Consider the following 17,815-nt stretch of genomic DNA (forward strand, 5'->3'; position numbering starts at 1 on the left):
CCCGCTCTCTCTCCATTGCCCTGTATCAATCCCCAAACTAATCCCACTGCCCCGCTCTCTCTCCATAGCCCCGTATCCATCCCCAAACTAATCCCACTGCCCCACTCTCTCTCCATTGCCCTGTATCAATCCCCAAACTAATCCCACTGCCCCGCTCTCTCTCCATAGCCCCGTACCCATCCCCAAACTAATCCCACTGCCCCGCTCTCTCCCCATAGCCCCATATCGATCATTTATTCAGCTCTCCTTCTCTCACATTGATTTGGATTAAATAACATCAGCGCTGAATCTATTTTGGGAACAAATATGACCGTTTTACCAGGGAGATCAAATGCATCACACGCTCACAATAGATTGTCAGGAAGCAGGTGCTGGAACAGACTACTCACTGCCTTTGTCATCCACCTGTTTCCTCCCTCGGCAGCGTCCAGCTGCCAGGACATCGTCTGCCCCCTGCTGTCGGGGCTGCACACATCCCCGGCCGACAAATCAATTCAGCAAACACCCTTTCCTTTGTGAACAAGGCTGTCTACAGGGCTTCAGGGCCAAGCTCCCCTTTCTATACTAAAATCCAGCTCCCTCTACACTGTCCCCCCCAACAAACACGCCCAGGGACAGGGACAGCACGGGGTTAGATACAGAGTAAAGCTCCCTCTACACTGTCCCCCCAACAAACACGCCCAGGGAGAGGGAGAGCACGGGGTTAGATACAGAGTAAAGCTCCCTCTACACTGTCCCCCCAACAAACATGCCCAGGGACAGGGAGAGCACGGGGTTAGATACAGAGTAAAACTCCCCCGACACTGTCCCCCCATCAAACACGCCCAGGGACAGGGACAGCACAGGGTTAGATACAGAGTAAAGCTCCCTCTACACTGTCCCCCCAATCAAACACTCCCAGGGACAGGGACAGCACGGGGTTAGATACAGAGTAAAGCTCCTTCTACACTGTCCCCCCAACAAACACGCCCAGGGACAGGGAGAGCACGGGGTTAGATACAGAGTAAAGCTCCCTCTACACTGTCCCCCCCCCATCAAACACGCCCAGGGACAGGGACAGCACGGGGTTAGATACAGAGTAAAGCTCCCTCTACACTGCGCCCCCCCCCCCATCAAACACTCCCAGGGACAGCACAGGGTTAGATACAGAGTAAAGCTCCCTCTACACTGCGCGCCCCCCCACCCCCCATCAAACACTCCCAGGGACAGCACAGGGTTAGATACAGAGTAAAGCTCCCTCTACACTGCGCGCCCCCCCACCCCCCATCAAACACTCCCAGGGACAGCACGGGGTTAGACACAGAGTAAAGCTCCCTCTACACTGCGCGCCCCCCCACCCCCCATCAAACACTCCCAGGGACAGCACGGGGTTAGATACAGAGTAAAGCTCCCTCTACACTGCGCGCCCCCCCACCCCCCATCAAACACTCCCAGGGACAGCACGGGGTTAGATACAGAGTAAAGCTCCCTCTACACTGCGCGCCCCCCCACCCCCCATCAAACACTCCCAGGGACAGCACGGGGTTAGATACAGAGTAAAGCTCCCTCTACACTGCGCGCCCCCCCCACCCCCCATCAAACACTCCCAGGGACAGCACGGGGTTAGATACAGAGTAAAGCTCCCTCTACACTGCGCGCCCCCCCACCCCCCATCAAACACTCCCAGGGACAGCACAGGGTTAGATACAGAGTAAAGCTCCCTCTACACTGCGCGCCCCCCCACCCCCCATCAAACACTCCCAGGGACAGCACGGGGTTAGACACAGAGTAAAGCTCCCTCTACACTGCGCGCCCCCCCACCCCCCATCAAACACTCCCAGGGACAGCACGGGGTTGATTTTTCGTGCAGAATGCATTTCCAGTGGAGACTATGAAACGACAAATGAGTGGGCTGTGTTTTGAAGTTAATTGCAGGACGGTCTGACACTGTGCCCACACATTACAGAGACGCCAGTCACCAATTCGCGAGATGGGAGCTCGTCAACCTTGTCAAACCTCACTGTGACCGTCAACCACAGAGAGGGAGACCAGGAGGCAGCGCTGAACAGAGGAAAGGTTATTCCTAAACTCTGATTCACACCAATCCAGAGAAAAATCTCCATTGTCCAAATTCCAAACTGCTGTGTGAATAACTCCCGCATTTCGCAGCAAAAGGCTGTGGGAAACCGCAGGAGCCCAGAGAATTCTCAGCCTATTCGACACACAACTTGTCAACAAATTACTGAGGCTGGACCACACTGCCAGCCCCCTCCCCGTCTCCGCCACCCCCCTCCAGCCCCCTACACCCCCTCCCCGTCACCCCCCCATCCCCTACACCCCCTCCCCATCTCCATCACCACCCCCGTCCCCTACACCCCCTCCCTGTCTCCGTCAACCCCCTCCAGCCCCCTACACCCCCTCCCCGTCTCCGTCACCCCCCTCCAGCCCCCTACACCCCCTCCAGCCCCCTACACCCCATCCCCGTCTCCATCACCCCCCTCCAGCCCCCTACACCCCCTCCAGCCCCCTACACCCCATCCCCGTCTCCGTCACCCCCCTCCAGCCCCCAACAACCCCTCCCCGTCTCCGTCACCCCCCTCCAGCTCCCTACACCGCCTCCCCATCTCCGTCACCCCCTCCAGCCCCCTACACCTCCTCCAGCCCCCTACGCCCCCTCCCCGTCTCCTTCACCCCCCTCCAGCCCCCTACAACCCCCTCCCCATCTCCGTCACCCCCTCCCTATCTCTGTCCCCCCTCCCGCCCCCTACACAGTAATTGACAATGCGAGGAGTCTGGCCTGAGGTCCCCCAAACCCCGGGCTGTAATTTTGCAGGGGGGCGGGATGGGTGGGGATTGGCACTCCCTGTCGCGGCAGGGACCCTTTGGCAATATTTGAATCCAATTGATAAAACTGGAATGTTATTCTGGCCCATCAGCGCCTCCTTTCTATCGTCCCAAAGAGTCTCCTGTGGAGTTTGCTGGGCTGCGTTTCAGCCCCATTGCTCCCCACCTTTGGGTGCTCCTTGCGGGCGGGGAGCGGGATTCAGTTCAGAGGATCTCCTGGTGGCTCTGCTCCTGGTCCTGGCTATCGTTGATAGGTGCAGGCCCGGGGCAGGGTGGGGGAGGGAAGTGGGGGTGCGTGCTTGGGGTCTGCGGCGAGCTGGGCTTTATAATGGGGCTATGGCCAGGCCTGGTCGTCCCTGGGGAAGGATCTCACAGTCTGCTCTAATGCTCTCGCTGTCTTTCATGTAAGGTGGGCACATTAGGGTAGGCAAAGTTTTAACCCCCCCCCCCCCACAACTCTACCCTCCCCTTCACTCTCTCTTCCCCACAGGCCTTGCCCCCTTGAGCCTCTGCTTGTATCTTTTGGCGAAACGGGGGTCATTTCCATTATCGGAATTCTGTTTTTGAAAACATGGCAAATCCGATACCCGTCCTGTGCAGCTGTGTTGGGGGTTGGGGCGATTGTGGGAATCTGTCCTTACCCGGTCTGTGCGTACACGTGACTCCAGGCCCCCACACCAGCACAGTGCAACATTTGTGCGGATTTCTATTACGGCGGTGGGGGGGCAGGCTTTTCAGAAATTTGCGAAAGAAACTGACGAAAGTGGTACGGCCATCCAAACTCCAAGGGTGGTGGGGGGCTTGATTTCCCGAAGGACGGGGGTTTTCAGGAAATCGAGCAGGGTCAGCATCTCGTGGTTTTTCCCCCAGACTTTCCCCCAAACTGGCCAATGACCCAGAGGCAGGTCCATGCCTTGTCCAAGAACAGGGAAGGCAGTTTATTCATCTCAGCACTGACTCACTATCACAAGAAGTTCTCTGCTCTAGGAAGGGGGGATTTCACTCGTTGCTGTGGCCATCAATGGGTAGGAATTTCCCAGGACAGGAGTTCCAACCCAATTCCGGCCACACCAACCAAGAAGACGCATAATGGGAGCAGGGGTTTGGCCACTCGGCCCCTCCGAACCTGCCCCTGCCATTCAATAAGATCGTGGCTGATCTTTTTGTGGACTCAGCTCCCCTTACCCGCTCACCCTTAATCATTTTCCTGTTCCATAAATCTATCTTTGCCTTAAAAACATTCAATGAGGCAGCCTCACTGGGCAGGGAATTCCACAAATTCCCAACGCTTTGGGTGAAGAAGTTCCTCCTCAACTCAATCCCAAATCTGGTCCCCCTTTAGTTTGAGGCTATGTCCCCCTCGTTTCACTCACCAATGGGTACACGCTCCCTGCTTCTACCTTATCTATTCCCTTCATCATTTTATATGTTTCTACAAGACCCCCCCGCCCCCCAACTTATTCTTCTAAGAGAATAATCCCAGTCTACTCAATCTGTCCTCATATTCTGACCCTCTCAGCTCTGGAGCCAACCTGGCAAATCTCCCCTGGTCCCCATCCAGTGCCCAGTACATCCTTTCTCAGGTAAGGAGACCAAAACTGTACAGTGCTCCAGGTATAGCCTCACCAGCTCCGTATACAGCTACAGCATAACCTCCCTGTTTGTAAACTCCATCCCTCTGGCAATGAGGGACAATATTTCATTTGCCTTCTTAATTAGCCACCACAATTTATAATCCACTTCATCGAAAACTGCTCCAACTGATTTTCTGGCGACAACCGTTAATGCAAAAGTTTTTAAATATTGTCCGAGAAACAATGGAATTTCTGATGCGTTGTCTTGACTATAAAATGCCCAAGTGAGGTCAAGGATTCAGAAATGCTCAGCTCTTTATTTTTAAGGGTGAAGACCCCAACAGAGTGCATGTTTTGTGTTTTGTGAGCCACCAGGTTCCGTAGGGAGAGAGACAGTAGGAGCTGCCGATGCTGGAGAACCCAAGATAACAAGGTGAGGAGCTGGATGAACACAGAAGGCCAGGCAGCATCAGAGGAGCAGGAAGGCTGACGTTTCGGGGTCTGGACCCTTCTTCAGAAATGGGGAAATTTCTCAGGGGTCCAGACCCTGAAACATCAGCCTTCCTGCTCCTCTGATGCTGCCTGGCCTGCTGTGTTCATCCAGCTCCTCACCTTGTTATCTTGGGTTCTCTATGGAAATGCATTAACAAAATGGCATTGCGTTTCTTCTAAGGGTGAAATTTTGTAAAGGCTGCATTTTCCTTTGTTAAGTTCTGAGGAAGGGTCACCGGACCCAAAACATTAACTCTGATTTCTCCCCATAGGCACAGCCGGACCTGCTGAGCTCTTCCAGCAATTTCCGTTTCTGTTCCTGCATTTTTAAAAAATTTAGTTGGCTGTTTTTGAGGTCGGAAGGAAAAGGGGGCTGCTTTAAAATGAAGGGGTCGCCACATTTTGCTTTTTTTTTCCAGAACAAGTAAAACTTTTGGAGCACCTCTTTAGAAATCAGGTTAAACCAGGAAATGCGGGTGATGTTCAGCCCAGAGCTATTTGGCATCTAGAAGGAAAACTGCCTTTTTCTGTGGTTTTAAAACAGCTCCAGCCTAAAGTTCATGAATAGAAGGAAGGGTTGAGAGAGCTAGGGCTTTTCTCTTTAAAACGACAAAGGATGAGAGGTGACCTGATAGAGGTGTACAAAATGATCAGAGATATACTCAGAGGTATAACAGCGAGCGTGAGATAGAGGTACAAACATGTAAACAGATTATGGAAAGGTGTAGGAGAAACAGGGTGGTGGTGATGGGAGATTTTAATTTTCCCAACATTGACTGGGATTCACTCAGTGTAAGGGGTCAAGACGGAACAGAATTTGTAAGGTGTGTCCAGGAGGGTTTTCTAGACCAGTATGTATGTAGTCCAACTCGGGAAAGGGCCATACTGGGTCTGGTGCTGGAGAATGAACCCGGCCAGGTGGTTGATATTACAGTAGGGGACTACTTTGGAAATAGCGACCACAATTCCACAAGTTTTACAATACTCATGGACAAGGATAGGAGTGGTCCTAAAGGAAGAATACTAAACTGGGGGAAGGCCGACTATACCAAGATTCGGCAGGATCTGAGGAATGTAGATTGGGAGAAACTGTTTGAAGGTAAATCCACATTTGATATGTGGGAGGCTTTTAAGGAGAGGTTGATTAGCGCGCAAGAGAGACATGTTCCTGTGAAAACGAGGAATAGAAAAGGTAAGATTAGGGAACCATGGATGACAGGTGAAATTGTGAGACTAGCCAAGAGAAAAAAGGAAGCATACATGAGGTCTAGGCGACTGAAGACAGACGAAGCTTTGCAAGAATATCGGAATGTAGAGCGAATCTGAAACGAGGGATTAAGCGGGCAAAGTGAGGACATGAGATATTGCTGGCAAACATGGTTAAGGAAAATCCCAAAGCCTTTTATTCATATATAAAGAGCAAGAGGGTAACTAGAGAAAGGATTGGCCCACTTAAGGACAAAGAAGGAAAGTTATGCGCTGAGTCAGAGAAAATGGGTGACATTCTTAATGAGTACTTTGCATCGGTATTCATCAAGGAGAGGGACATGACGGATGTTAAGGTTAGGGATAGATGTTTGCTTACTCTAGGCCAAGCTGACATAAGAAAGGAGGAAATGTCAGGTATCCTAAAAGACATTAAGGTGGACAAGTCCCCAGGTCCGGATGGGAGCTATCCCAGGTTATTGAGGGAAGCAAGAGAGGAAATAGCCGGGACCTTAACAGATATCTTTGTAGTGTCCTTAGACACGGTGTTGTCCCAGAGGACTGGAGACTTGCTTATGTTGTCCCCTTGTTTAAAAAGGGCAGCAAGGATAATCCAGGTAATTATTGACCGGTGAGCCTGACGTCAGTGGTAGGGAAGCTACTGGAGAAGATACTGAGGGATAGGATCTATTCCCATTTGGAAGAAAATGGGCTTATCAGTGATAAGCAATATGGTTTTGTACAGTGAAGGTCATGTCTTACCAACTTAATAGAATTCTTTGAGGACATGTCTTTCATGTAAGGTGGGCACATTAGGGTAGGCAAAGTTTTAACCCCCCCCCCCCCCCCACAACTCTACCCTCCCCTTCACTCTCGCTTCCCCACAGGCCTTGATGAGGGAAAGGCTGTAGATGTCATGTACATGGACTTCAGGAATGCGTTTGATAAGGTTCCCCATGGCAGGCTGATGGAGAAAGTGAAGTCACATGGGGTCCAGGGTGTGCTAGCTAGATGGATAAAAAAACTAGGTGGGCAACAGGAGACAGAGGGTAGCAGTAGAAGGGAGTTTCTCAAATTGGAGACCTGTAACCAGTGGTGTTCCACAGGGATCTGTGCTGGGACCACTGTTGTTTGTGATATATGTAAATGATCTGGAGGAAGGTGTAGGTGGTCTGATCAGCAAGTTTGCTGATGACACTAAGATTGGTGGAGTAGCAGATAGTGAAGGGGACTGTCAGAAATTACAGCAGAATATAGATAGACTGGAGAGTTGCGCAGATAAATGGCAGATGGAGTTCAATCCAGGCAAATGCGAGGTGATGCATTTTGGATGATCAAATTCAAGGGCGAACTATACAGTAAATGGAAAAGTCCTAGGGAAAATTGATGAACAGAGAGATCTGGGTGTTCAGGTCCATTGTTTCCTGAAGGTGACAACGCAGTTCAATAGGGTGGTCAAGAAGGCATATGGCTTACTTTCCTTCATTGGATGGGATATTGAGTACAGGAGTTGGCAGGTCATGTTGCAGTTGTATAGGACTTTGGTTCGGCCACATTTGGAGTACTGTGTGCAGTTCTGGTCGCCACATTACCAAAAGGATGTGGATGCTTTGGAGAGGGTGCAGAGAAGGTTCACCAGGATGTTGCCTGGTATGGAGGGTGCTAGCTATGAAGAGAGGTTGAGTAGATTAGGATTATTTTCATTAGAAAGACGGAGATTGAGGGGGGACCTGATTGAGGTCTACAAAATCATGAGGGGTGTAGACAGGGGATAGCAAGAAGCTTTTTACCAGAGTGGGGGACTCAATTACTAGGGGTCAAGAGTTCAAAGTGAGAGGAGGAAAGTTTAAGGGAGCTATGCGTGGAAAGTTCTTTACACAGAGGGTAGTGGGTGCCTGGAACGCATTGCCAGCAGAGGCGGTAGACGCAGACACGTTAGCTTCTTTTAAGATATATTTGGACAGGTACATGGATGGGCAGGGAGCAAATGGACACAGACGGTTAGGAAATAGATGACAGGTTAGACAGAGGATCTTGATCGGCACAGGCTTGGAGGGCCGAAGGTCCTGTTCCTGTGCTGTAGGTTTCTTTGTTTCTATAGATAGAGTGGACAGCCAGAGACTTTTTCCTAGGGTGGAGGTAGCTAATGATGAAAGGATGGAGGTAGATATAGGGGGAGACATCAGAGGTAGGTTCTTTACTCAAAGTGGTCGGGGCATGGAATGCATTGCTGGAGAGGGTAGTGGGGTCAGCCTCATTAGGGGTATTGAAGTGGCTATTAGATAGGCATATGGTTGAAAGTATAAGGTAGGGGCGGAGTTTAGATCGACCTTAAGTTTAGGGTAAAGGTTCGGCACTGTACTGTTCTATAATTTGTCATCAGAAGGTGAAAGGTTTAATTAACAAATCAGAGACTTTTATAAATGTGAACGAATCATCCTGTGCCTCGTACAAACAAGCTGGAGACAGTCGATCTATTGCAAACGTTCTGATCTAATGACATCAGCTCGACCTTAGGTCAGGAAGCATTGCCCTACCTTTGCAATCTTTCCCTCTGTCTATTACACCCACATTTCTTTCTTGCACATTGCCTTTACATTGTGCTTATCGGGCCTTGGTTCAAGCAGGTACAGCCCTGGCGCCTATTGGCATTTGACCAAGTGTGGCATCACAGAGCCCGAGAAAAACTGGAATCAATGGGTACCGGGGGCAAACTTTCTGGTGGTTGGAGTCATACCTGACACATAGGAAGATAGTTATGGTTGTTGGAGGTCAATCATCTCAGCTCCAGGACATCTCTGCAAGGAGTTCCTCAGGGTAGTGTCCCAGGTCCAACCGTCTTCAGCTGCTTCATCAATGACCTTCCCTCCAGCATAAGATCAGAAGTGGGGATGTTCGCCGATGATTGCACAATGTTCAGCACCATTCGTGACTCCTCAGACACTGAAGCAGTCCCTGTTCACATGCAACAAGTTCTGGGCAATACCCAGGCTTGGGGCAGACAAGTGACATTGGCACCACACAAATGCCAGGCTATGACCAACACCGAGAGAGACGATCTAACCACCGCTCCCTTGACGTTCAACGGTGTTACCATCATCAAATCCCCTCCACTATCAACATCCTGGAGGCTGGAGCAGCAGATAAATGGGAACACCACCCCCTACATGTCCCCTCCGAGCCACACACCAATGCGACTCGGGAACAGATCGCTATTCCTTCAAGGTTAAAATCCTGGAGCTCCCTCACTAATCGCACATGGGACTGTGGCAGTTCAAGATGACAGAGCCCTCGAATCTTCTCAGGGAGCAATTAGGGACCGGTCATTGATACTGGCCTAGCCTGTGACGCCCTAAAACACCTAAATTTGCCACCTACCGCACTGCCAGCAGGGGCAGCATGGCGGTACTGTTGCTGGACTGCCAAGCAGAGAGCCGGGCAGGTTCTGGGGATCCGGGATCAAATCCGGCAGATGGCAGAATTTGATTTCAATAAAATATCTGGAATTAAGATGACCCCAAACTCTGTTAATTGTCTGGGGTGTGAGGGGGGAGAACCCCACCTCTGGGTCACTCAAACCCTTTACAGAAGTACCATCCTTAGAGAAACAGGCCATTCAGCCCTTCTATATGGTCGATATGAGTATTCCTAATCCCACCTGCATCTTGCCCCATCACCCTTTCCAAGCCTCCCTCATGTCAATAGCCAGTTTTCCTGCTTCCAGGTATTGCTGCTCCCCCTGGGAGCCAGTCTCCCATTCTACCCCCTTCCCCCTGGGAGCAAGCTCCCCCCCATATTCTCCCAAACCCTTTCAGCATTGTCTTTGTGTGTTTTTTTCCCTTGCCTGACCTTGTCCAATTCCTGAGCCAAATGCCACTGGCGTACAGGGGCTCAGCGTGAAAGGTCAGGGCTAAGCTGTGACCAAGGAACAGGAAAATGACAGCAATAAGTGAACACAGGACAGGCAGGCTGATCAGAAATGTGTATTTAAAATAATGGTAGTAAACTTTTTTACAACAAATATAGTGCAGGAATTCACAATTGAACTTCCGATTTGTGTGTGGACGTGCTCAAGTGTACATGAGTGTATGGGTGCGAGAGAGAGAGAGAGAGACAGAGAAAAAGTGTGCGGGTGCGAGAGAGAGAGTGTGCGTGGGTGCGAGAGAGAGAGAGTGAGAGTGTGTGTGTGTGTGAGAGAGACAGAGAGAGTGAGTGTGTGGGTGTGCGGGTGCAAGAGACAGAGAGAGAGAGAGAGAGACAGAGGGAGAGACAGACAGAGAGAGTGCACCAGTGAGTGTGTGTGTGTCAGTGAGTGCATGTGCGCCAGCGGAAGTGTGTGGGCATGAGTGTGAGCGCGCGTGAGTGCGAGAGGGTATGTATGTAAGTGTGTGCTTGTGGGAGTGAGTGTGTAACATACAAGCATCACCATACAGTGTGGTATCAAGGGCTGGGGGACAGAGCTCCAACATGACACCCCTTCCCCCTCGGTCCCCCTACCAGCTCAGAATACAACATTCAGCGACATTTTCATTGATTGTCATTACAGAGAAATTGGTGAGACATGAGGAGGGCAATGAGGGGAGGGTGGTTCGGGTGACAAGGTGTGGGGGGGGGGTAGGGGTAGAGACTCTGTCCCTGTGCAATGCATAGGGAGGACGGGTTTCGGGGGGGGGGTTGGGTGAGGGTGGGGGAAAAGAGGGGGACTGAGGCTTTGCTCCCCTTTGCCAGGGGCTCCCCCCTCCGTCTCTCCCTCCATCATCCCCCACCCCACCCACCCCTATTGCACAAGCCATTGCCTCTTACCACAAACCGCACCCCCACCCCCAAACACCACATCCCAACACAAGCAGAAACCCCTGGCCACATGCGAGGAGGGGCTGATGAGCGAGCAACGGCACCGCACCCCCCCCCCCCCCCCCCCGCCAAGGGAGGAGACTGCAGACCAGCAGAAGCAAGGGAATGGGCTGCTGGGAGATGCCTTCCCAGTGCAGGCACAATGGGCTGAATGGCCTGGAACCTCTCCCCGACTGCTGGCATGGTGCCCCTCCACTTCCCACAACCCCACAAGCCAAGGTGCTGTGGGGGAGAGGGCGTGAAGATGGTAGTGAAAGACAGAGAGAGAGAGAGAGAGATTCAACAAGAACCATCCTTGGAGCGAGGAGGGGGCCCAGTGGATTATTGATGTGGGAAGAGGTAATAGGGACAGAGTGGGATTACCACCCACCTACCAAATTGGTAAATGGACCCAAGACCAAGAGAGTTCTGATCAAAAAATGGAAATGTGGGGGCCGGTGCTCTGTGCTCAGAGCTCTTGGGCAGGTGGGATTTGAACTCCTGCCTCCAAAGCAGGGACATTACCACCACAGCCTCTCCAACAGGGGCATCTCGGGAGGATTAATCACTTGGAAATGGTGGGTGGTTGGGGAAAAGGGCTGGGTCAGAAAACGCTCCAAAGAGCTAGCGCAAGCCGTGATGGGCAGATAGAATAGTTATCGTGGCCTGTCATAGGTGAGTCTCTCTCTCTGTCTCCTCCACAGCACACACAGAAATGGTTTCCACATTTTATCCACCCACCTACATTGAACTGCCCCCTTACCCTTACGCTTCTGGTACAGGGTGCCCATCTCTCTCCAGTTTTGAACTGGCCCTCACTCCCACATCCCCGTTATATTTTTGTTTTCCCCTTCAAAACTTTTAATACTGCTCAACATAAATAGAAATTCATTCCACTAGGATTGACCGAATTTCCCAAGGTTTCGGGGCACCTCCGACAAACTGACAGCCTGGAGGAGGGCGCCACACCCCGGACTGGGGCCTCTTTCCCCCACCCCACCCCCCAACTAATCCCAAGATCTGGGAATCTTTCCCTTCTGGATGATACTTACAGCTGAAGAGAGGCATATATGATGCCAAACACTATGCCTCATCATGGAGCCATTGTGGGGGGGTGGGGAAGAGGGGCGGGATTAGGTTCAGAGGGTACAGATGGGCTGTGGGTGAGGGGGCGGGGAGGGTCAAGTCTCAGACCAGCAGGTGGTAGTGAAAAGGCCAGACCTCCCAGGGTCAGAAATCATTGGGGAACACGATCCTGCGTTGGGCTCCACCAGCCTCCGACCTTCTCATTGCCCCACAACATGTCAGCTGAGGTTCACAGGGGAGAGAGGGGTGGAAGGGGTGGTTTTGGGGTTAGGGCTGGGGGCGGTCACTTGGCACACACGAGATGGAGTCTTTCCAACCGGGTTTCTGTTACTCGGTTACAGGATAACCACTCCACAAACTTCGACCAACAGCACCCGCTCCCCTTAACCCTGACCCTCCGATGGCGCCCCCTCCCCTCGGCCCTGACCCTCTGACGGCACCCTACGACAGTGCCCCCACCCTCCCTGCTGACTGTTTTGCTCCAACTTTGTGTGGGGTCTCTCACTCTCCTCCCCCCCTGCCCCCATCCCTTGTCCTGGTCATCAAGACTGGAACTAACACCCCCAACCCAAAACATCTGCTCCCACCAGCGCATTCTGAACACTTATGAAAAATATACACAATTTCTATTATATCCCAACAATGCCTGTGGCGGGGGTCGGGGGGGGGGGGGGAAGAGAAAAAAATAATATTATCAACTTTACAGCAGTCATGAACACAATATATTAGCTCTGACATACCTCTGCCTCCTGAAAGGCCCAGCTCTGGTTTTGTTTTTGAGTTTTTTTTTGCCTTAGGGACATGCATTTGGTTCCTGTCCCGAAATATTCTTGCAGTAAGTTCACAGCTGTCCCTACTGCTTTTTAAACACCCCACTCAAACCCTTTCTCCCTCTCTCTCCCCAGATCTATGAAACCTCCCCCTACCGCAGCCCCTTCAAAACTGACACCAGCTCATCAAGGAGAAAGCTTAAATCGTCAACTTGGAATAAAAATGGGGAGTTTGTACAGTCTTCCTGTTATAGGAGCGATACACACACACACACATACATATTATATATATATATAAAACACATTCGCTCATGAGATTAACCAACTGCAATAATTTAAACTGCCTTCAGGTGTCAGGGAATTTTTTTTGCGGGCGTGGAGGGTCACAGCATCGGGAAGGAATTCCCGAAAAGTTTGGGGCGAAGGGTCACTCCAGACCTGAAATGTTCACACTCTGCTATCTCTCTGTCTGTCTGCACAGACGCTGCTCGACTTTTTTGCTGCGTTTCGCCCACAGATTCCAGCAGCTTTCTATCGGATTTTTCTCCCCGCAAGTAATTCGGGATTTTGTTTCCTCGTTGCATCTCCGGTGCCCCTGGGGAGTGAGAGGAATTGGTAAGGGAGAAAGACAGGGGAGGTGGGTGCTGCAGGGAGGGGAGGTTTTGCTATCCGCCAAATGAACGGACCTGGGAGACAGTCAGACCAACCCCGAGACTAGAGTTCAGAGGAAAGCCCTCATTCCACCCACCACCAACCCCGAGTCACTCGGAGAGACAGAGGGGTGTGGGGGGTGTGCAAGGGACATGGAGGGAAAAGGGCAGAGGGAGAGAGAGACAGACAGAGAGAGAGAGACAGACAGACAAAGACAGGCAGAGAGAAACAGAGAGACAGAGAGGAGAACAGGTCCCCCTAATCAAGCCAAGGTGCCTGTGGGAGTGGGGAGGGGGCGCTGGGAAGGTGCTGTGAAGATGTGTTTAGTGGAATGGGGAGTGGAGGTGGGAGGAGATGCTTTGGGGGTGGGTATTGTGCTGGGGTGGGGAGGTGTTGTGCTGGGCTGGTGGTTGGGGTGGGGAGCTGTTGTTCTGGTGTGGGTAGTGGGGGAGAGGCGTTGTACAGGGATGGGGTGTGGGGAGTAGGTGTTGTGCTGGGATGGGGGAGGGTGGTTAGGAGGTGTTGTGCTAGGATGGTGGGTGGGGTAGGGAGCTGTTGTGCTGGGATGGAGGTGCTCAGGGTGGCGTGGGCGGGGGGTGTTGGGGAGGAGCGGGTAGACAGTTCACAGCAGCGAAGAAGGGTCCCGACCTGAAACACCATTTTCCTGCTCCTCTAATGCTGCCCGGCCTGCTGTGTTCATCCAGCTCCACACTGTGCATTATCTCTGGCTCCAGCATCTGCAGTTCCTACTATCTCCCAGCAGTGGGACTTTGGTTCGAGTGGACTGGAGACAGGAACTTCTGAATATCAAACATTGCCAGAGGGTCAGACAGGGATCCTGGATCGATCGGCCTCCTCCCTCTCCGACTTGGTTACCACACAGCGGCAAACTTAAAGAACGCCCCCCCCCCCAATCCCTCACTTTCTCACCCTGTCTCGGTCTGTCTCCCTGACTCGGTCTGTCTCCCTGTCTGTCCGTTCCCCAACCCCCTCCACCTCTTTGTCTCACTCCCTCCCGCTCCATTCATCCCTCCCTCTCCCGATCTGTCCCTCCCTCCCTTTCAATCTCTCCATCCCCCTCTGTCTCTGTGCCTCATTCTTGGGGAGCATTTGGGAAAAGGGGCAAAACAGGGGTGGTTCACACACAGAGAGATGTATATTATAAAGAGAGAGAGCGCGCGATCGAGAGAGCGAGAGAGAGAATGCGATCGAGAGAGCGAGACAGAGAGAGAGAGCGCGCTCGAGAGAGAGAGAGCACGCGCGCTTGATCGAGAGAGAGAGCGCGCGCGCGATCGAGAGAGAGAGCGCGCGCGCGATCGAGAGAGAGAGCGCGCGCGCGATCGAGAGAGAGAGCGCGCGCGTGATCGAGAGAGAGCGCGCGCTGTGATCGAGAGAGAGAGAGCGTGCGCGTGATCGAGAGAGAGAGCGCGCGCGCGATCGAGACAGAGAGGGAGTGCGTGATCGAGAGAGAGAGAGCGCGATCGAGAGAGAGAGAGCGCGATCGAGAGAGAGAGAGCGCGAGATAGCGCGCAAGATAGAGAGAGAGAGAGCGCGAGATCGAGAGCGCGAGCGAGACCGCGAGCGAGATTGAGTGCGGGGACGGGGAGGATGCAGGAGAAAGGTGGGGGTGCAGGGTGGACTGCCACATTAGGTAACCCAAGCATCCATTCGCATGCGTTTGACAGAAGGGTTGTCAGCCTGGTCACTGGTGGGCACAGACAGGGTACCCACGGGGCCAATATAGTCCCTGCTTTCATCTCGCTCGCTGCCCTCGAACGAGCTGCTGTTGCTACTCAGGCTGTTAACTGGGGAACGGCCCGTGTCCTGGGGTAGGGGCTGCTGGAGAAGGCCTGATGGGGTGGTACGATCCCGCGTTGGGGACACTGGCTCAGACTTCACATGTACGTCCTGAGAGCCGCCAACCGTCAGCGCGGACACCTGAGGGAGCTGGTTCCCCGGAGCAATGCTGCAGGGGGGTAACAGGTGGATGTTAGTGTCGGACCGTACAGCTCCCTGCGCGTCCCCATCAAACACTGTACCCCCACCCCCGCAACCTACTATCCCCGGGCAAGGGCAGCACGGGGACCGATAGCGACCCCCCCACCTCCCCCATCCCATTAAACACTGTACCACCCCCCCACTGCAGCCTCCGTTCCCAGGGCAGGGACACACAGGGACTGATACAGTGACACCCCCCCCACCCCCCCCCATCAAACACTGTACTCCCCCCCCCCCCCCCCCCCCCACCACTGCAGCCTCTCCGCCATGGCCAGGGACAACACGGGGACCGATAGTGACCACCCACACCCCCATCAAACACTGTACCCCCCCCACCACTGTCCCCACCACTGCAGCCTCCTCTCCCAGGCCAGGGACAGCATGGGGACCGATACAGTGACATCCCACCCCCCAAAATGCTGTACCCCCCCCCCCCCAACTGCAGCCTCCTCCCCCAGGGACAGCATGGGGCTCGATACTGTGACCCCCACCTCCCATCAAACACTGTGCCTGCCCCCGCCGGAACTGCAGCCTCCCAACACCTTCTCCTGGGGCAGGGACAGCACGGGGCTCGATACAGTGATACTCCCAAAGACTGTAACCCCAGCACCATCCCAACACCCTCTCCCAAGGCAGGGACAGCACGGTGTTCGATACCGAATAAAGTCCCCTCTACGCTGTCCCAGAACCGTTTTCCCTCCCGGATTAAGAAGAGGCCAGTCTGTACGCTACTCCACCGCGCCCCCCCCACCTCCTCACCGCAGGACCACGCTCCCCGAACCCACGCCCCGTTTCCTACTTACAACAGGTTGCCAAGCGTCGCCGGTGCCAACTGTTGCCAAGTCGCCACGTTGCGCGCAGTGACAGCGCAGGCCGGTGAGCTGAACGACTGTAGCGCTGTTAAGTCTGCGCTGGTCAGCTGGTAGTCTGCAAGACAGGCACCCACCAGGGGGGTGTCAGCATGCAAAGCCGGAGGGGGTGGAGGAGGAGGTGGTCACTCGGCCCAAGGAGCCCCGCTTACTCTTCCCCTCTCCCTCCCCAAGCTCTGAGGAAGGGTCACTGGCTTCCACAGGGTTAATTCCGATCTACTTCCCACAGAGGCTAGCAGACCCGCTGGGCTTTTCCAGCAACTGGTCTTGTTCAAAAGATCTGACCTGATTATTTCGCCCAATAACCGTTCACACCCTCCTACGACCTTAAACAAAAGAAATTATTTCAGCCCTTTTGAGGTCCAAAAGATTGTGACCGCCCTTTGCCCACTCTTCACAGTATTCCAGGCATGGCCTCACCTACGCTCTGTAGTCCCCTACCCTCCTGGGGAAACATGGCGTTTCTTTTTTCTTGATCGCTTGCAATACCTGTTGGCCTTTAGCAAGCTCCGAACCCAGGGGCCCCGGATCCCTCCGCGTCTCGAAGCTCTGCGGTCTCTTCCCCTCTTTGCGCCCCGTTTCTGTCAGAACGGGATCATTTTACTTTCGCACCCACATTACGCACTGTCGGCCTCAGACTTCGCCTGCTCACCTAACCTGCCCTGATGCCCTGTTCACAGCTCCCTGCCCTACCCAGCTTCGTATCGTCGGCTAATACGTGCGGACTAATGATTAGACTTCACAAAGGACGAAGGGGCGGCCTGAAAGACACATATACAACTTATGAAGGGAATAGACAAGGTGAAGCAGTGACGTTTTACTGGAAGGTGAAACTGGAGGGGCATAGCCTCAAATAAAGGGAGCAGACTGAATAGAACAGTCCAGCACAGTTTAGGACCTGTGGCCCGCGATGTTGTGCCAACCTATTATCCTACTCTAAGATCAAACTACTCTGCATTCCCTACATTTTACTATCCTCCATGTGCCTGTCAAGAGTGGCTGAAATGTCTCTAATGTAGCTGACTCCATCGCCACTACTGGCATGCACCCACTACTCTCTGTGTGAAGAACCTACCTCTAGCATCTCCCCAACACCTACCTCCGATCACCTTAAAATTATGCCCCCCTCGTAGTAGCCATTTCCACCCCTGAAAAGAGCCTCTGGCTAACCACCCACACACGCCCCTCGTTGTCTTCTAAAATTCACCCAAAGAGTGGGAATCTGTGGAATTCCCTGCCCAGTGAGGCTGCCTCATTGCATTTCTTTAAGGCAAAGGTAGATTTTGGAACAGGAAAGGGATTAAGGGCGAGCAGCAGGCGAGTAGAGCTGAGTCCACGAAAGATCAGCCACGACCTTATTGGCTGGCAGAGCAGGGTCGGAGGGGCCGAGCGGCCTACCCCTGCTCCTGTTTCCTGTCATTCAAGTCAGCGATGTGAAAACACGAGGTCCCAGCACGGTTACATCCTGCCGACCTGAACTTGCTCACACTTTGTGCCCATAGTTCTGAGGAAG

This window comes from Stegostoma tigrinum, chromosome 47, assembly GCF_030684315.1.
Source record: "Stegostoma tigrinum isolate sSteTig4 chromosome 47, sSteTig4.hap1, whole genome shotgun sequence".
Lineage (NCBI taxonomy): Eukaryota > Metazoa > Chordata > Chondrichthyes > Orectolobiformes > Stegostomatidae > Stegostoma > Stegostoma tigrinum.